Raw genomic sequence first — 21,255 nt, 5'->3', positions numbered from 1 at the left:
CCAGATCTGAACTCGGACCACTTGCCTCAAAGTCCTTTGCTGATGCCACTAACCACCAGCTATAATTGTGGCAGAGAGAGACCTAATTGATGGCTTAAGGAGGGAGCAAGATAGCTATTTGAAGAAAATAACTTATAATCATAGAGAAGTACAGCACAGAAACAGCACCCCCTCAGCCAATCTAGTCCATGCCAAAATCATTTAAACTGCCTACTCCCATTGACTCCCAACTTCAGGGTCATGGAGAAAGAATGGGGTGTTGGGGTTATTATAGCATCAATGGGACAAATATCCATAAGGCTGTAAGACCATAAGACCAGCTCCTCTGCCATCAGTATTTTAACATTCTTGAGCTTTCTATTGTAGAAATTTTTCCAACTAAGACTGAACCAGTTCAAATCTGTTTGCACCTCATTTGGGGGTCACTCAGTGGAGTGACAACTTTGATTGCTGCATTCCCTTGACCTTCACTCCCAAGTGAAGACACTTACCCTATCTCTATAACTATGCCTTGGCAAAGATTTGTGCAATGGGCCTTTGTAATTCACACTGCTCAGTCCCAACGGGGGTCTGAGCAATTCCAGCTAGACCAAGTCTTCATGAATTAAACACTGCAAAATATTTATTGTCAGTTCTTGGCTCCTTTTTAAACATATAAAAATAACACTGGCATTACTTTCCTTGACATTTAAACCCTCTTTTATGGCTCCCATTTTCATTATTATTGAGAAAAATCCTTGGATAAGTCACCATGCAGTGATTTAAAAGGCAAGTAATACAGATTGTGCACTTTAAGCTGTGTTGCAACCTCAGGTTGGCCTGATACCTGGAGATTTCTTTATGTGGCTAGCTGCATCCAGTCACCTTTTTCCAGATCAGCAAAATCTGAGCTTATTTCTAATATTTGCAGAACTAATTAAAAGGATCAAAAGGTAGGAAACTGAAAATATTGATGTATTTGATAAAATATTACAGGTATTTTGGGATATGGGGTTAGTGAAGAAAATGACACTGAGGTAAAAGGTCAACCTTTTTCAATAACAGAACAAGTATACAAGGCCAATTGGTCTCCTCCTATTTCTGTTTTTTTTATATTCTTATGAATATTCTATCAGTTACTTACAACTATGTCCATGCAATTAACTTCTGAATTCTCCAGTGTTGGTAACCTGAGCATTGATTGTGTCTTCAATGAGTGACCACCTGGTCACTCCTTCTATATCACCCGGTCATCAGTGAATTTTTTTCTTTTCTCCTCCCTAACATTCCAATCCCCACTTGATATCCACCAAATAAACTGGTCTTGAATAGCTTTTGAACATAGAACATCACACGCCCTTTGGTCCATGATATTGTGCTTTTAACCTACTCTGAGATCATTCTAACTGTTCCCTTCTGCTTAGCCTCCACCTTGCTTTCATCCATTTGGGAATGTCAGAGATATTCGCAGTTTGATGAGTATGGCGGTTCTGAATAAACCAGGATCCGTCAGTTCGCTGGTGGTCACCCATTTTTCCATTTCTTGCTGGTGGTTGGGTTATTTTGGCTCCAACCACTTGATGGAATTGGTCTCTGTGGAGAGCCCAGCTAATCCAGGGAGTCAACTCCAGACACAAACTGAGAAGGGAAGAGCAGCTGCAGGTAAGTGAAAAGTCCCCAGGTGTCAGCAGTGAGCCCAGTGAGCTGAAAATGAGCAACAGTTCAGGTAAGAAAGGAACACTGGTGTCTTGTGGCGTGTGCTAGTTCTGAATCTTCTAAACTCAGGATTATCCTGGCCAAATGAAAATGGCCGATACTTATCAGGCAACCAAAGGCAGAGATTCTTCTAGAGTCATTTCTTTTCACACTCCTACATGTTTGCCTCATTGATCTATCGTCTACCTCAGCCTACTCTGTATCATTAGCAATCAACCTGAACACACAGTTCCACTTCAGCAGCAGCCTCCAGATCCTTTCATTATCTCCAGTTCATCAGATTGTTTTTTCAGCAATGTGGGGACACAATGGAGTACAGGTGCTGACAATTAAAGCAACACACAAAATGTCGGAGGGTCTCAGTAGCTCAACATCTATAAAGAGATGCAGCCTGACCTGGTGAGTTCCTCCAGTATTTTGTGTGTTGATCCTATTGCCATAAATTGGAAATGAAGATTGCTTTGCTTTCTGTCACACTAATTACCCCATTCCTAAACAATTGGCTCTATCCCAATCCTTGGCAATTATTGTGTGTTAAACCTGGCTGTTCATGACCTTGTACAAATAAACTGCAAACAGGGCAAGTGGCATCTTTGGAGGCAGAGGGATGGTCAATGTGCATTTGGAGTGAGAGTGTACAAGGACGATGGTCAGTATAGATAGGTGAGAGGGAGGGGTGAGGCAGGTGTGATAGGTGTAACCAGGTGAGGGGGGAGGAACTGATGGGCGGATAGAGCCAGGATGGGGGAGGGGGAGTGTCGGAGTCGGGAGACATTGGCTGGCATTAGGTAGGCAAGAAGAGAGCGAAAGCATTGGCTGGATGCCGCTAGGTGAGGGAGAGGAGGGTGAAAGTAGAGAGACAAGCTGGAAGGTGATTAGTGGGAATAACAGCAAGTACCAGAGGCTGGAATCTGGAATCTGATCAGTTAGGAAGGTGAGGGACGTTAGGCAGATGGAACCAGTTTGGGGAGGAAAAGGGAGACTCCAGGAGTTAAGTGTGGGAGTGATAGTCAGATTGACCCAGGTCAGGGAGGAGAAGGAAACTGCTCATGTTTTCAACGTCACCTTTAATTCTAAGGTGAGTTTGGACCTCACATCTGCACCCAGTGCGTCCAGCATTAAGATCACCCATTCTCCTTCCTGTAACTTTTCCCAACATTGTTCTTCGTCCCTGCAGGAGCTTCATCCATGTGTCTGTTAAATCAAGTCTTTGCCAATTTTCAATAAGCTCCCGCATTTTATTCTAAGTAAATTCGAGCAAAACCAACTCTCTTCCGTCCTTACCTCTCCACGTTCACCACGGCTGTATTCACTGGCCCCTAACAGCTCCGTTAAACAATCCTGAAGTCTTCCTATCGCCACCATTCTCTTAGTTCTCCATGGCTGCAGCCCTCTCTACCTGTGCAATCTCCTCCAGACCTGTAACACTCTGCAGTATCTCATCTTTTCTTAGCTGCAAACTTAATCTTTCTGTGCACTGTGGAAGGACTGAGTTATGGAGAGAGGTCGAGCAGGTTGATATATTTTTCATTGGAGGACAGGAGAATGAGCGGTAAAGGTATCAGGCTTGTGAGGGGCATAGATAGGGTGAATGTGCACAGACTTTTTCCCAAGATTGGGGAATCAAGAACCATGGGGCTTAGGTTTAAAGTGAGAGGGGAGAGATTTAATTGGAACCTGAGAGACAATTTTTCACCCAGAGAGTGGTTAACATGTGGATTGAGCCACAGAGGAAGTGGCTGAGGAGGTACATTAACAGGTACTTGCACAAAGACGTTGATAGGAAATGTTGAAGACTAAAGATTAGCTTTATTTGCCATGTGTGAGACCCCCTGTTGGTTGTGATCAACATAGCTGTTGCATCCAGCTGTCTATGTCATACACCAGCCAGTACACAAGCCAAGGCGGCATGATATGGGGAACAAGTTGGTGCCGATGTAACAGGCTCCCTCTCTCCACTCAGCTGATGAATCCAAAGGAACGGCAGAGACTGATACAACAGTGTCACAGTAGTTGTCAGTCAGCATTGAACTTAACATAAGATTGCCTTAGGGACTCCAGCTCTTGATACTGCCCCATGAGTGGGTATAACCGCTAGGCAGTGGAAATTCGAGATCAGAGTTTTCCTTTTCCAAGGTGAACAGCAATCACAGCTGACGAGCCCCATCGCCATAATTGTTACATGTCCATTGAAACATACAGTGAAATACAAGCAACATACACAAAAAGCTGGAGGAACTCAGCAGGCCAGGCAGCATCTACAGAAAAGAGCAGAGTCGACCTTTCAGGCCGAGAGCCCTCAGGAAGGCTGGAGAAAAAAAGTGATGAGTAGAGTGCTTGCATCAAATCACTAACCCACTAGGGCCAACATAGTATGCCCACAACTTTTTAACCCTAACTTTAACTGTACATCTTTGGACTGCGGGAGGAAACCGGAGCACCCAGAGGAAACCTATGCAGTCACAGGGAGAATGTACAAACTCCTTACAGACAGTGGTGGGGATCGAAATCCGACCTGTAATCGCTGATACTGTAAAGTGATTGCGTTAACCGTTACACTACCATGCCACCCCAGCTGAGAGGGATTTGGGCCAAAGCGGGCACATATACCAAGCTTAGATGGGAATCTTGGTGGGCATGGACCAATTGGGCTGAATGCTGTTTGGCTTGATGATCATTGCTGAGAACACCTGCAGCTCCAGAATTTTCTCCTTCAATCTTTCCATGTTTTTACCTCTATTTCAAAGTTCCTTAAACCTATTTACTTGACCAAACACTTTCTTAAACAAGAGAAAATCCGCAGATGATGGAAATCCAAAGCAACACACACAAAATGCTGGAGGAACTCAGCAGGTCAGGCGGCATCTATGAATAAACAGTCGACGTTTCAGGCCGAGATCCTTCTTCAGGATGGTGAGGTTTTGTATGATTACTTGAATGGAAGTGGCTTGTGGTGATTTCTAGTTAAAGTTATACGAACACAAGCTGGTGTTCTGATAAAGTGTCCCTTTCATAACACAAGGATTTCCAGCACTTCTGTGCTGTGGGTATTACACAGCGGCATGCTGGAATTTCTTCGAAGAGCATTCCTCCTCCCTCTCCTATCTCCTGGCCATCTCCACTCGCAATGCCCTTCGCCCAGCTTGTTGAATAGCTTTGCCATATGTTACAAAGCAGCATCTGTTTTTCCTATATTCACTCCCCTTTGACTCATCTGACCAGCTACCAATGCATCTGAGGCTCCCCTCCTCAGCCGAAGGGATCCAATACCTGAAATAAATGCAGTCACATTGGCTTTGTGTCAAGAACATCAGCTAGAATGTTCTTTTTCTTATTTATTTTTTCTTGCTGTTGTCCTGAAAAAAAATGTTGGCTCACAGCCTGGAGGAGTTTGCCAAAAGTAACAGTTTGGCAGATCCACTGAAAGGGACTGTTCAGTGGTGCTGAATTGTAAAGGGTTTATTGAATATAATCTCCAAAATACGCTTATGCCTCAGGTGATAATACTTACTGTGATGACTCCATGCATCTACCAGACTAGTCAATGCGAAACGTGGGGCTTAAGCTGGCACACAGTCTAATTATCTCACTCCAACCACACTTTCCCATCATCTAGTGTTCCCAAGCAACTGTGTAGTGTAGATAAGGCCATTTCCTGATAACTAGAGCGAGTTTGCAGAAAGAAAGTTGTGCCCAGTTTTAAAAGGAGGTTTCTGCTCAGTGGAGCAGTGTTTTCAAACGATGATAAAATGTAATTGGCTCAGCTCAGGGCTCTTGATTTCACTGTGGTGACTTTTCTTTTTAAGGGAGGGATGACAGGAATGAAAAGTCCAGTAATGGAACAAAGAGATTAACATTCATATGGGCTCAGAATGCCGAACAGTCTGAACCCTCCAGTCGAGGTAACAGTTCTTTGGAGCTCCTCCAGAAAACAGTGGAATTCAATCCTGGGACCATTGTTACAAAAGCGAAGTATCAATTGAGGCAAACTCTTTTGAAAAATAGATTAATAAACCTTTAAATATTCATGGTAAACATTTGTGTACCAATAGTGGAAGCTCCTTTTTGTATATTGCATATATTACATAATGGAAAATCAAGTGCATTTCTCTGAAGGAAGGAGCACATTCCTTGGTTTGTGAAGTAGCCAAGATTCAGAAGCTTTGCATTTAAATTGTTAGTCAGATTGCTGGCATTTGGAAAAATGTGATCAGACCCCAGTCAGACATTTGGAATGGTGTTAACTGCTAGCAAGGGGAATAAATTTGAGGATTTAAGGAAATGGATGTGCTCACTTCTATCACTCATTGACTCATCAGGAAAAAGCCTTGAGAGAAAGACAAAACATGTCTGTGTAAGCGCTCGTGACACGATAGCCGCCTTATGGCGATTATAGATCAATATTCAAAAGGGATGAATATCAAAACCAGAAATACTGATGATGAAAGGCTGAAATGAAAGCAGAAAATGCTGAAATAAAAGGTGACGTGGTGGAGCAGCAGTTTGCGATGCTGCCCCAAAACTCCTGAGATCCCAGTTCAATCCTGGCTGCTGGTCTATCTGTGCACATTATCTCTGAGACCTTGTTCAAAGTAATCTTATTATCAAAGTACGTATATATAATAAATTTATTATCAGTCAGAACCAGGTTTATTATCACCGGCATGTCAACTTAGCAGCAGCAGATCAATGCAAAACATAATCTAGAGGAGAAAAAATAATAATAACTAAAATAAAAATTAATATATAATAATAAATAAACAAGTAAATCAATAACATATATTGAATAGAATTTTTTTAAATGTGCAAAAACAGAAATATTGTATATTTTTAAAAAAGTGAGGTAGTGTCCAAGGCTTCAATGTCCATTTAGGAATTGGATGGCAGAGGGGAAGAAGCTGTTTCTGAATCGCTTAGCGTGTGCCTTCAGGCTTCTGTACCTCCTACCTGATGGTAACAGTGAGAAAAGGGCATGCCCTGGGTGCAGGAGGTCCTTAATAATGGATGTTGCCTTTCTGAGACACCGCTCCCTAAAGATGTCCTGGGTACTTTGTAGGCTAATGCCCAAGATGGAGCTGACTAGATTTACAACCTTCTGCAGCATCTTTCAGTCCTGTGCAGTAGCCCCTCCATACCAGACAGTGATGCAGCCTGTCAGAATGCTCTCCACAGTATATCTATAGAAGCTTTTGAGTGTATTTGTTGACATGCCAAATGTCTTCAAACTCCTAATAAAGTATAGCTTGCTTTCTTTATGACTACATCAATATGTTGGGACCAGGTTAGATCCTCAGAGATTTTGACACCCAGAAACTTGAAGCTGCTCACTCTATCCACTTCTGACCCCTCTCTGAGGATTGGTATGTGTTTCTTAGTCTTACCCTTCCTGAAGTCCACAATCAGCTCTTCAGTCTTACTGACGTTGAGTGCTAGATTGTTGCTGCGGCACCATTCCACTAGTTGCCATATTTCACTCCAGTACGCCCTCTTGTCACCACCTGTGATTCTACCAACAATGGTTGTATCGTCAGCAAATTTATAGATGTTATTTTAGCTATGCCTAGCGACACAGTCATGTGTATAGAGAGAGTAGAGCAGTGGGCTAAGCACACACTCCTGAAGTGCGCCATTGTTGATCATCAGCAAGGAGGATGTGTTATTACCAATCCGCATAGATTGTGGTCTTCCGGTTAGGAAGTCGAGGATCCATATGCAGAGGGACGTACAGAGGCCCAGGTTCTGCAACTTCTCAGTCAGGATTGTGGGAATGATGGTATTAAATGCTGAGCTATAGTTGATGAATACCATCCTGACATAGGTGTTTGTGTTGTCCAGGTGGTCTGAAGCCGTGTGGAGAGCCACTGAGATTGTGACTGCCGTTGACCTATTGTGGCGATAGGCAAATTGCAATGGGTCCAGGTCCTTGCTGAGGCAGGAGTTCAGTCTCGTCATGATCAACCTCTCAAAACATTTCATCACTGTAGATGTGAGTGCTACTGGGTGATAGTCATTAAGGCAGCTCACATTGTCCTTCTTAGCCACTGGTATAATTGTTACCTTTTTGAAGCAAGTGGAAACTTCCGCTGTAGCAGTGAGAGGTTGAAAATGTCCTTGAATACTCCTGACAGTTAGATAATAAGTAAATAAATTTATTTATTATTGTTGTTATTATTATTATTATTATTATTATTATTATTATTATTATTATTATTATTATTATTATTATTATTATTATTATTATTCCTTTTTGTACTTTCATAGTTTACTGACTTTTTCACACTGGTTGAACATCTTAGTTGGTGTGGTCTTTCACTGATTCTATTATCACTGATTATTAAAGGGACATAACTTTAAGGTAATTGGAGGAAAGACCATAAGACAGAGGAGCAGGATTAGGCCATTCAGCCCATTGAGTCTGTTCTGCCATTCCATCATTGCCTATCCTGGATCCCACTCAACCCCATACACCTGCCTTCTTGCTGTGTCCTTTGATGCCCTGATCAATCAGGAAGCGATCATCTTCCCCCTTAAATATACCCACAGACTTGGCCTCCACTGCAGTCTGTGGCAGAATATTCCACATATTTACCAATCTCTGGCTAAAAAAATTCCTCCTTACCTCTGTTCTAAAGGATCGCCTCTCAGTTTTGAGACTGTGCCCTTTAGTTCTGGATACCCCACCATGGGAAACATCTTCTCCACATCCATCCTATTTAGTCCTTTCAACATTCAGTAGCTTTCAATGAGATCCCTGTGCATTCTTCTAAATTCCAGTGAATACAGGCCCAAAGCTGCCAAACGCTCCTCATATGTTAACCTCTTCATTCCCAGAATTATCTTCATAAACCTCCTCTGGACTCTTTCCAATACCAACACATCCTTTCTGAGATATGGGGCCCAAAGCTATTGACAATACTCCAAGTGTGGCCTGTCTAGTGTCTTATAATGACTCAGCATTATCTACTTGTTTTTACATTTTATTCCCCTTGAAATAAATGCCAAAATTGTATTTGCCTTCTTTATCACAGATTCAGCCTGTAAATTAACCTTCTGGGAGTCTTCCACGAGGACTCCTAAGTCCCTCTGCACCTCGGTGTTTGAACTTTCTTCCCATTTAGATAATAGCCCGCACTATTGTTCCCTTTACCAAAATGCATTATCATACACTTCCCAACACTGTATTCTATCTGCCACTTTTTTGCCCATTCTTCCAATTTGTCTAAGTCCTGCTGCAATCGCACTACTTCCTCAGCACTACCGACCCCTCCACCCATCTTCGTATCATCAGCAAACTTTGCCACAAAGCCATCAATTCCATTATCTAAATCAGTGATTCTCAACCGTTTTTTGGCCATGACCCCCTTAGGAGCTCTTCTCAGGTTCCAGGGCCCCCCTTTCAAACAGGGATACAACACGAACAGATAGATAGAAAAACATTTATTATTGAACACCAAGAAAACTTGAACATTCCAACATTCTGGACAGAACTTAAAAAAAGACTGTATGAAATTGAACATCTATCAGGCCTAATGAGATCCTTGAGTCTGGTGCTTCTCTGCAAGTTTCATGATATCGGCCTCCAAATTAGACAATGACAGTCGGAGGTCACCTCTTGTTGCGATATCAATTCTGTTCCTGGATTTTGTCAGAATCTGCTCTCAACCAAATATGTTGAGGGAAAGGCAATAAAAAATCTTTGGGCTTTTTCCCACAATGTTGTAAATTTATTCAGCAGCTCCCCTTCTCACAGTTTTCAGTCGGTGGCCCCCTTCAAATTTGTCAGGGCCCCCAAGGGGGCCATATGGCTCCCGTTCAGATCTAAATCATTGACAAACAATGTGAAAGGCAGCGGTCCCAATACTGACCTGAGGAACACCACTAGTCACCAGCAGCCAACCAGAAAAGGCTTTTTTATTCCCACTCGCTGCCTCCTGCCTGTCAACCGTTCCTCTCTCCATGCCAGTATCTTTCATGTACCACCATGGGATCCGATCTTGTTAAGCAGCCTTACTGATCTTGTGTGTATAGGGGGGGATGTCAGAGGTAAGTTTTTTTTATACAGAGGGTGATGTGTGTGTGGAACACCCTGCCAGGGATGTGGTAGAAGCAGATACATTTACATGGGGCTTTTGACAAACTTTTATGGACGGGCTATGTGAGAGGGAAGGGTTTGATTGATCTTAAGAGTAGGTTATAAGGTTGGTGCCACTTCGCAGACTAAAAGGGCTATACTGTACTGTTATGTTCTGTGTTCCATGTTTCAGGTGATGAAAACAAAATAGAGCTCAGGTTACCTAGGGGCATAGGCATAATGAATGCACATAGCCTTGTTCCCAGGGACGGGAAACCAAGCTCTGCAGCGCATAGATCCATGGTGAGAGGTCTATGGTGAAGGGACCTGAGGAGAACTTTTCCATACAGTGCATGGTACGTGGATGGAATGAGCTGCCAGAAGCAGGGACAATAACAATGTTCAAAAGACATTTGGATAGGTACACAGATGGGAGGGGTTTAGAAGGACATGAGTCGGAGGAAGGTGGACAGAAGGGACTAGCTTGCTAGGCACCATGGTCAGCATGGGCAAGTTGGGCCAAAGGGCCTGTTTCCACATTGTATTAATCTATAACTCTACCTGAGGTGTGCAGTATTACTTGGGAAAGAGATGAGGTGAGTATTATGTGAACTGTTTAATGTCATTTCCAACACACAAATGCAAAAGTGAACAAAGTGATAGTTACTATGGATCTGATGCAACACAAAAAAAACCATTAAGAGAGAGAACACAATAATCAAAAACACAATAAATATAAACATATAAGATAGCTTATACTGTATATACGTAGATTGATTGTCTGCACTGTACATAGAGTGACGCTTGGCACAGGAGTATCTGAAATGAGGTGACTCTGATAGGAAATGATAAAGTAGTGGTGGGGGTGGTGTGGGGGGGGCGTGAGTTACCGGGGGGAGGTGCTGATCATCCTTACTACCTGGGGTTTAAGATTAAAATTAGTTTTAACCTTAATTAGTTAAAATTAGTTTTAAGTCTGAAGGTCCTGGCGTGAATGCTAAGCAGTCTCCTCCCTGATGGGAGGAGAACAAACAATCCAGGAGCAGGGTGGATGGGATCCTTCATGGCGTTGCACTCCTTTTCCAGCACCTTGCTGTATGTATGTCCCTGAAGGTGGCTAAGCAGGTGCCTGTTCTGACCGCCCATTATAGAGTCTTCCTGTCCACCGCAGTACAGTTTCCATACCATGCAGTGGTGCAGCACGTTAGGATGCTCTCCACAGCACATCTGTAGATAGACGTAAGTATTAATGCCCATAGTCCGGCTTTCTTCAGCTCTCTTAGAAAGTAGGGGCGTTGGTGCCAAATGTGAGTGTACAGAAGCAGGCTACAGGCTACTGAAGAAATCATTGAATGGTGGAACAAAATCAAGGGGCTAAATAGCCTAACCCTAACCCTGTGATTCTCTTTTCCAGAGGGATCCATGCTCTCACTGTCTCTTGTTGAACATAGAACATGGAATAGTACAGGCCCTTTGGCCCACAATGTTGTGCCGATCCTCAAAACCTGCCTCCCATATAACCCCCCCACCTTAAATTCCTCCATATACCTGTCTAGTGGACTCTTAAATTTCACTAGTGTATCTGCCTCCACCACTGACTCAGGCAGTGCATTCCACGCACCAACCACTCTCTGAGTGAAAAATCTTCCTCTAATATCCCTCTTGATCTTCCCACCCCTTACCTTAAAGCCATGTCCTCTTGTACTGAGCAGTGGTGCCCTGGGGAAGAGGCACTGGCTTTCCACTCTATCTATTCCTCTTAATATCTTGTATACCTCTATCATGTCTCCTCTCATCCTCCTTCTCTCCAAAGAGTAAAGCCCTAGCTCCCTTAATCTCTGATCATAATGCATACTCTCTAAACCAGGCAGCATCCTGGTAAATCTTCTCTGTACCCTTTCCAATGCTTCCACATCCTTCCTATAGTGAGGACTAATGAATTTGCATTATTTTTCTTTCTCTCCATGTGACAAAGATAAATCCCTCACAAGTGGCCACCCAAGCAGTGAGAAGGTCTTTTCCCTAGTCATTCAATAATAAACTATTCCATTCCATTCGGTTCCTGAGCCAGCTTGCACAACCCAAATCACTATCTCAGTGCAGCAACACTATGAACATTGGACTACAATGGACTTGTGTAATTTTGTTCTAATTATACTTTTTCTTGTATAATATATCTTTAGTTTATGTTTTTCTAGTGAACGTTGTGTCTCTGAAACTATCTGCTCGTGATGTTTCTCATTGCTTGTACTTGTTCATGTGGCAAGAAAATCGACTTTTGAAACTGTATAACTTATCAATATTTAAAAATCTAATAATTCTCCTCCAAACCTGTAATATTGGTTTTTAACATCCAAATAGAAGTGAGAAAGTAGGCAGCAGGTTCTGGGATTGGAGTTCTGTGCATGCAGAAGGCAAGAGGGCCAATGACCCCCTAAATATGTGAGCCAGCGAGACTGGAGTTTGAGGCCTGGAGGTCTCAAACCTTTGTAATTGTCGGCAAGTCCTGGGGTGATAGCGAATATCAACGCCCAAAGGTTGATCGGAGGTCCTGATGTTGAGGCCCAATGGTCAAAGCTCTTGGGTCTGGAGTCTCTGCAAGTCAGAATCAGAATCAGAATCAGTTTTATTATCATCAGCGTGTGTCGTGAAATGTTTTAACTTAGCAGCAGCAGTTCAATGCAATACATAGTATAAAAGAAAAATTAAATAAATAAGTAAATCAATTCCAGTATATGTATGTTGAATAGATTAAAAACTGTCCATGGGAAAGTCAAAATTCTGATGTCTGCTGGAGATCAAAGATGGCTTGTTATGTTTCCACTCTCAGTTTGGAGGAGCAACACCTTATATTCCGTCTGGGTAGCCTCCGACTTGATGGCATGAACATCGATTTCTCAAACTTCCAGTAATGCCCCCCTCTTCACCATTCCCCACTCCCATATTTCCTCTCTTACCTGCCCAACACCTCCCTTTGGTGATCCCTTTTTCTTTCTTCCATGACCTTCGGTCCGCTCCTATCAGATTCCCGCTTCTCCAGTTCTGTATCTCTTCCACCAATCAACTTCGCAGCCCTTCATTTCTCCCTTCCCCTTCCCAGTTTCACCTATCACCTTGAGTTTCTTCCTCCCCTCCTCCCACCTTCTAACTCCGTCTCCTCATCTTTTTCTCTCCAGTCCCGATGAAGGGTCTTAGCCCGAAACGTCGACTGTACTCTTTTCCATAGTTGCTGCCTGGCCTGCTGAGCACCTCCAGCATTTTGTGTGTGTGTTGTTTAGATTTCCAGCATCTGCAGATTCTCTCTCGTTTGTTTTGTTGCTTGTGTTGTTCGAGCTCTGTTAGTGCCAGAATGTGTGGCGGCACTTGTGGGCTGTCCCCAGCACATCTTTAAGTTGTGTTGCTTGCCAATGCAAATAGCACATTTCACCGTATGTTTTGACATATATGTGATAATTAAATCAATAAATCTGAATGACCCTAGACAAGAAGCCCTGCTGAGGGAACTGAAGGACCTTGTCCTCACAGCACTCTCCAACTGCAGTGGTTCACCGAGAATGCCCACCAGAGTGTAATAACTTCATCACCCAGTTATGGAAGCTTTTGTTTGTGAACTTGGAGACTGCTCCTGAGTTGTACTACAATCACTTAGCGTCCTTTGAAGCTTTAAAAGTGCCAGGCTTTTGCATATAAAAGGTCTTGTATAAACACTGCCTCTTTTGATGTTCCTCACAGATGGTGGTGCCTGGAAGTATATGCAAATATCCTGGTTTGCTTACCATAGCTAATGCCTGATTTGCAAGTCAGAAATCTTTAATGCTTACAATTATATAATTATATTATATAATTGCAAATATAAGCAATTATATTTTTAAACTCTTCTTTCTAAGTTATAAAAGCTAAATTCAGGTAAAAGGAACTTAAATTTCTCACCAGTATGTTGACGTCGCTAAGATCACCAATTCTACGCATTTGTTTTAATTGCATTGGCCACATCTTACAGGTACACATTCTGGCCCATACCAGCTTACTTTCACCTTTGGAAGTCCTGATGAATGTCAGTTATTTATTTATCTTCGTAGATGCTGCCTGTTTTACTGAGTACTACTAGCATTTTGTGTGTGTTATATTTTCTGGATCCTTTGCTTTTGTAGTGATAGAATGGGTGATAATCAGTGGGTTTGCCCTTTCTCAGTTACTGCTGAGGTTGGATTGTCCCTGTTGTCTTTTCTTACAAAGCCACCATGTTCCCGGGCAAGCTCCCTTTCTCAACCTCGCTTAGGTCAGGTGCAAAGTCAGGCACCTGTGCTGGCATTGGCATTGAAGAAGGTCCAGAGGAAGTTCATGAGAATGATCCCAGCAATGAAAGGCTTATTGTATGAGGAACATTTGATGGCTCAGGGCTTGTGCTCACTGTAATTTAGGGCGGGCATCTTACTGAAGCCTATAAATATTGAAAGGCCTAGACAAAGTGAACATGGAGAGGATGTTTCCTATAGTGGGGGAGTCTAATACCAGTGGCCACAGCCTCTGAATACAAGGACATCTCTTTCGAACAAGATGAGGAGGGATTTCTTTAGCCAGAGGTTGATGAATCTATGGAATTCATTGCCACAGTTGTCTGTGGAAGCCAAGTCATTTAAAGCAGAGGTTAATATGTTCTTGATTAGTAAGGGGAGAATGAGTTTAACAGGGATAATAAATAAATAAGCAGCCATAATAGTAGATGATGGGCCAAATGGCCTAATTCTGCTCCTATGTCTTATGGTCTTATTGTCTTAAATCAAACATAATTGAATGGTGGAGCAAAATGGCCTAATTCTGCTGCTTTCTCTTCTGGTCTAACCTTTCCTGTGTTAGGGCTTCAGTGAAGACTCTCAATACTTTTGATTTATAGCATTACAATGATGGTTCTGAGACTGGTTGCATTTTGAATGATAAGCATTCTGAATTTTGATTCAGATGCTAAGATGATTCATAGTTAAACAGAATATTTCTTTTTGCATTCATAAGCACTTGAAGTACTTTTTGAAGCAGTCACATTTGTAATGTGTGAAAGTTGACAGCTAATTTTAGTACAGCAAGCTCAAATCAAACAGCAACAGAATAAATAACCAATCAATCTGATTTAGATGGCCAGATAAAGTGAGATGAGATCAGCTTTATCTGTCGTATGTACATGGAAATGTCAAAACATACAGGGAAATGAGTTGTTTGTGTCAATGACCAACACATCCCAAGGATGTACTGGGGGCTGCCTGTAATTACCGACATGTCAACTTAGCATGCCCACAGCTTACTAACCTGTAGGTCTTAGGAATGTGGAATGAAACTGGAGTGCCTTGAAGATATCCATGTGCTCACGGGGAGAAAGTACAAACTCCTTCTGGAAGTCTGTCTGTACAAATTCCTTACAGGTAGTGGCTGGAATTGAACCCTGATCACTGGTGCTGTAAAGCGTTGCGCTAACCACTACACACCATGTTCCTGTTCTTTAAATCGTGCCTGAGATTTGTTAAAGGAGCAGACTGGGACTTGGTTTAACATCTATTTCCTGGCAAGTCACACGGGTTCATAACGCGTGCAGAGTTTGAATTAGCATAAGCTGCTTTGGTTCCAGAAAGAGTTTTCCGATGCCTTTATGTAGGTTCAAAGAGAAACAGAAAGTTAAATATCCCAAAAGAACCAGTATCATAGGATGGAAAAAATTATTATTAACCCAAGAGATTTTGCAGATGCTGGACATCCAGTGTAACACACACACAAAATGGTGGAGGAACTCAGCAAGTCAGGCAGCATCTATAGACAGGAATAAGCAGTCAACGTTTCAGGCCAAGACCCTTCATCAGGACTCACCCAATAAGTCGACTGTTTATTCATCTTCATAGATGCTACCTGACCTGCAGAGTTCCTCCACCATTTTATGTGTTACTCTGCTTCAGAGGTTCCCCACCTGGGCCCACAGACCCCTTGCTTAATGGTATTGGTCCATGGCAGAAGAAAAGCTGGAAACTCCTGCCTATATTAACTGATGGAGCAGTCCTTAACAAAACCTCATGGGTTTTGTTAACTTCTTAGACCATTTGCATTTATTACTGCAAGTAACAAACCAAGCTGTTTACACTGATGGATTCACCATTTGACCAGTCTCATAAAGGTCTGCCAAAATTCATTATCTTGACAGGGAAGTCTTCTTTTAAGCACAAACTATTATTGTATCTCATTTTCAGCTCATCTTGTTTGAAAATAATCTGTTTAAGTCATCGGTGTGGGACGCAGCTCAGTAAGCAGAAAGTAATATACTTTGCACATAAAATCTTCAAGAGCTCCCCATAAATAGTCTGAATCATGAAATTAGTCTATTAGGTTTGAGAATAAAAGCTCTGGAAATCTTTAACATTGCAAACATAAAGTCCAATGTAGAAGAGATAAATTGAAGCCAACCCACAAAAAGAGGGCATGTGACCCACAACTTGGTGAAGTGGGTTGCTTTTAAGGAATAGCCAGAGGAGGGGAAGCAGAAATGCTTAGGGAGGGAGCTCCAGCCACCATTTCTGCTTTAGTGTGGGGTTACGCGCATCTGCAGTCCATCAAAGAATCCAGCCAATCAACTAGAGAGCTTCCAGCATATATCCTGTTGTGAAGGAGGGCAAAAGCAAGGGGAACTGAGCACATCTCTGAGGAGCACTGCCACAAGAAAGCAGCGTACATCATCAAGGACCCCCAGATCCAGGCCATGCTGTCTTCTCACTGCTGCCATCAGGAAAGAGGTTGGTCCCACACCACCAGGTTCAGGAACAGTCATTACCCTTCAACCATCAGGTGCCGAATCAGTGACGATAACTTCATTCATCCGAACTCTGAACAGATTCCACAACCTATTGATTCACTTACAAGGACTCTATAACTCCTGTTCTCAGTATTATTTGTCTACCTACCTATCTATCTATATATCGATGTATTTATTTGTATTTGAACAATTTGTCTTCTTTTGCACATTGGTTGTTTTCCAGACTTTGTGTGTAGTTTTTCATCGATTCTGTCGTATTTCCTTGTTCTACAGTAAATGCCTGTAAGAAAATGAACCTTATGGTAGTTGATGGTGATATATACATACTTGTAAAATAAATTTGCTTTGAACTTTGAATTAAAGCAGCAATGTGGGAATTCAACTTTCTGGTCAGGACAGTGCCCCACCACACTACTCCTAAAACTACTAGTTTGGAATTCCCACTCAGTGATGATAGGACTGGGCTGAAGCAAGTGCTTGTCTCAAGAATGGAACTGCATTGATGTCCTAACTTTTCCAATTAGTCTGTTGTGTGAATCAAAGCTTACATAAATAGATCTTGATGATTAGATGTGTGTCACATTCTGGTCCATGGACTCCTTGATTCAGTTAATTTCCTTTTCCCCGTGTTCCACTGGGCTCCTTGATTAGGGCACCTGATCCTTATTTGAACCGGCAGCATAAAAGGTGCCAACTTACATCTGCTCGCTGCTGGTTCGTCACCTCGGTAGTGCAGCTATGCTCGTTCCGGGCTGCCGAGAATGAGCTGAGTTGAGAGCCTGTCATCCGCTGTTCCTGCTTCGAGTCAAGAGACTGGTTAGTCACCGTAGCCAAGGCGGCGATGAATCTTCCGAGCCGCCGAGATTAAGGGACCGTCTTCATGAACTTCTCTGCGTCAAAATACATTCTGTCTGTTGTTGTTTGTTCTTGTCGTCTCGTGCCCAGCTGAGTGGATCCAGATGTTTTGCCACTGCTCTGAGCCGGGATGCGAGTGGTCTGTCATTGTTTTGTTTCCAAGGCTCCGAGTGTCCAGTCAAGTCAAGGCTCCAAGTCCAGTTCAAGTCAAGGCTTCATGTCCAGGTTAAGTCCCAGTCCAAGTCCTGGCTCTGAGTCCAAATCATGTCCAAGTCCATCCCCATTGCAACAATGTGAGGCCAGGCCAAAACATCCTGACCCAGATAGTTCAGCAAAGCCCAACACCCATTGCTTCTTACCCGTTGAAATACACATGGGCACTGGAACCTGTTTCTTTCCATCTTTCCAATCATCCAGACCAAGGTATTGTAAGATTCACCTGTAGCTGGAACGTAACTGGTTTATCTCTGGGCCAAAAGATATTAGTTTTAAGGCAGACTTCTAATGAACCAAGTTCAAAGATCCAGTGGACAGTCTTGTGTGTGTTACTGAAGTGAACATGCAAGAGACTGCAGTTGCTGTAATACTAGGGAGGACCGGTTTTAATAGGGAGTGTTTTGTCCATTTTCCAACGTATAGACCACAGTGATTTATGGGCACCTGTAAAGATAGAACCCACTCATTATCTGGGGATGACCTAAATTGTGAAGGACCAGATGAGGAAAGTGGACAACTGTGATGATGGATAGTGACTCTTATTCAAGGTGAACACCACCACATACTAGTCACACCAAATGTCCCGCTTCTATATTGTAGAATGTGTGTCCTGATATCCCCCCCCCCCCCCACCAGCCATACTGTAACTGTAAGCACAATATGGCATAATCAGGAGTAACATCCTGATCAGAATCAAGCTTATTGTCACTGACATAAGTCGTGGAATTTGTTTTGTAGCAGCAATACAGTTCAAACATAACAAATTACTGTAATCCACAATTTAAGAAAATAATGAAAAAGGGGAATAATGCTCATGAGTTCATGGACAGTACAGAAAGCAGAAGGGAAGAAGCTGTTCCTGAAACATTGAGTGTAGGTCTTCAAATTCCTGAACTTTCTCACAATGGTAATACTGAGAAGAGGGCATGTCCTGGATAGTGAAGGTCTTAGTGATGGATGCACTCTTGAGGGACTGGTTATTGAAGATGTTCTTGATGGGGGGGGGGGGGGGAAGGCATGTGCTGTGATGGAGCTGGCTGAGTCTACAACCTCCTGAAGCCTCTTGTGATCCCTTGCATTGGAGCCTCCATACCAGATGGTGATGCAACCAATCCACGTGTAGAAACTTGCTGGAGTCCTCGGGGACACACCAGATCTCCTCAAACTCCTAATGGAGTATCACTGGTGGCGAGCCTTCTTCATGATTGCATCAATACCTCGGGCCCAGGATAGATCCTCTGAGATGTTGACACCCAGGAACTTGAAGCTGCTCACCCTTTTCACTGAATGAGAATTGGTATGTGTTGTCCCTATTTCCCGTTGCAGGACTCTATTCCCCGGCGTTGCTGACATTGAGTTCAAAGTTGTGGCTGCAACACCACTCAGTCAGTGGATCTATCTCACTCCTGCGCGCTTCCTCGTTGCCACTGGGATCCTGCCAACAACAGTGGCAGAACAGATGAACTGCAGGATTAAGATCTTGTGCAAAGTCAGCGAATATTCAAGGCATGAAGAGTGGACAGTGCTCTGCTCAGTTATACCGTCAAAATAATGACATGAAACAGATGGAGGGAGACATGAATTAATGAGACTGAGAATTATTCTGTTTAAATGCTTGCAAGTTAGCTTGACAAGAATTGCAAACGTTGGCCATAATTGTGCCCAATTACATTGATATCTGTATTTTATTACAATGGTAACCTAATAAATGGAGGCAGACAATCACTTCATTGAGTATTTTATGCTGTTTGAATTTGTCCAAGTCATGCTGGTAATTTCAGTAGTACTTGAGGAAGGAAATCTCCAAGTCCTCTGTGGCTGCAGAGTGTACAGACTACATACTTGCTCTGAACCCATTCAAATCCGTAATCAAACACATCACAGCCTTTGAGCAATCCAAGAACAGCAGACCTGAACTGTTTTTATAACTGATTGCAAATGACTTATTTGAACTTCAAAAAAAGAAATCTTCCATTTACTGAGTGGATGGTGTAAAAATGGAAGTAAGATCTGCTCCAAACACACAATTAATTGCTCGAAACTTGGAACTGACAATCGGCCACCTACCCAAACCTTCCTTGCCAAACAGGCTGGCAGAGAGCTCAATCTATTCACAGAGAACAGAAACAGCAGGGTGTGAGAAAAATATTAAAGACATTCTGTGAAAACAGTTTTGATTCTGAAGGTGCAACAGATCTAAAAATTGTTCTGTGAACATTTTAAGTCGCTATACAGTCAGACACAATTATGGGCAACCTTTACAACACTTGTCCAATTAATTTGCAAACAGTCAACTGAGCAATTTTCACATCCACTTCCCTCTGTAAATATGACAACATCACTTTTTTTTGCTGCTCCTTGAGAGTCCAAGAGGATGTCTAATAATTTTCAGAAGTGCACAGAGGAGTGACTGCTGCGCCAAATAGGGGAGAGATAAGCCTTCCCATATTGAGTTGTCACCAGCAGAGTGGCACGCCTGCCTGATGCAGGGCCTTCACCCGAAGCTTTGACTATTCCTTCCCATCCATGGATGCTGCTTGACTTGGTGATTTCTTCCAGCAGTTTGCCTTTTACTTGCTGTGTTGAACAAGAGGAGATGGGGCAGTCCGGAGGCCAAGAAGCCTGGCGACGGGACGCGAGCCCACGATCAACTCCATTTCTTGCTGATCTCGTCGAGGGAGATTGAAATCAACGAGGACGAGAGTGGAGGGCGAGCAGGAGCTCAGTGGCGTCTACCTGTGTGAGTCTGGTCTCTTCCTCTCGCTTGCTGCTCCCGGAGGAAGGAATCTGCGTACAAATGATTTCCCTCTCTCCCTCTTGCTCAATGTTATCGGAGGTCGGTGCCTGTGTCCTGGGTCTTGGGCAAGGTTTAATCAACGTGGCTTCTGGATTGGACTCTGCAGTTCACGTTATGATGTGTTTCTGCTTTCTGGTCACTCCTTTTTTTTTGTTGCTATTTTTGTGCGATTTTGAGCAGGTAGCCTGCAGATAACGAACGACACAGTGTTAGATTGAACTGAACCGAGTATGCCCAAAATCTTTCAATGACTTTGAGAATTCCTGTTTTATATTCTGTGTTTTCGTTCCTTCTTTGCTGTTTGTGTGATTTGTTTTATGTGTGTTGGGGGTTCAATGTTTTTCTTTGAATGGGTTCCATGGTTTTCTTCGTTTTGTGGCTGTCTGGAGAAGATGTATCTCAGAGTTGTATACAGGATGGGTTGGCCTCCGTCAATCCACTTTGCCTAGGGATATTGTGTCCTACCTGTCTGGATACACGAGCCAGGGCAGTACAATATGGAGAACAAGCTGTTGCCCATGTAGCAAGCTCCCCCTCTCCACACATCTGATAAACCCCAAGGAACGGCAGAGACTGATACAGTTTGGTACCAGCAGCGTCGCTGGAGTTACCAGTCAACATTGAACTCAATGTAGGACTGCCTTAGGGACTCCAGCTCTGGATTTTTGCATCGGGGTTTATTCCCAAAGTCTTCCCTGTGAGTGGGTACAGTCGCTGGGCAGCGGAGGTTTGAGATCTGAGATTTCTTTCTCCTAGACCAGCTGCCAACTACAGCTGACAAGCCCCATCTGCCTGAAGCAACTGGTTTTAAGGTGCCAGTAATCCGCCTTTTCC

This window comes from Hemitrygon akajei, chromosome 17 (assembly GCF_048418815.1).
Source record: "Hemitrygon akajei chromosome 17, sHemAka1.3, whole genome shotgun sequence".
Lineage (NCBI taxonomy): Eukaryota > Metazoa > Chordata > Chondrichthyes > Myliobatiformes > Dasyatidae > Hemitrygon > Hemitrygon akajei.
This window is presented reverse-complemented; position numbering follows the sequence as displayed.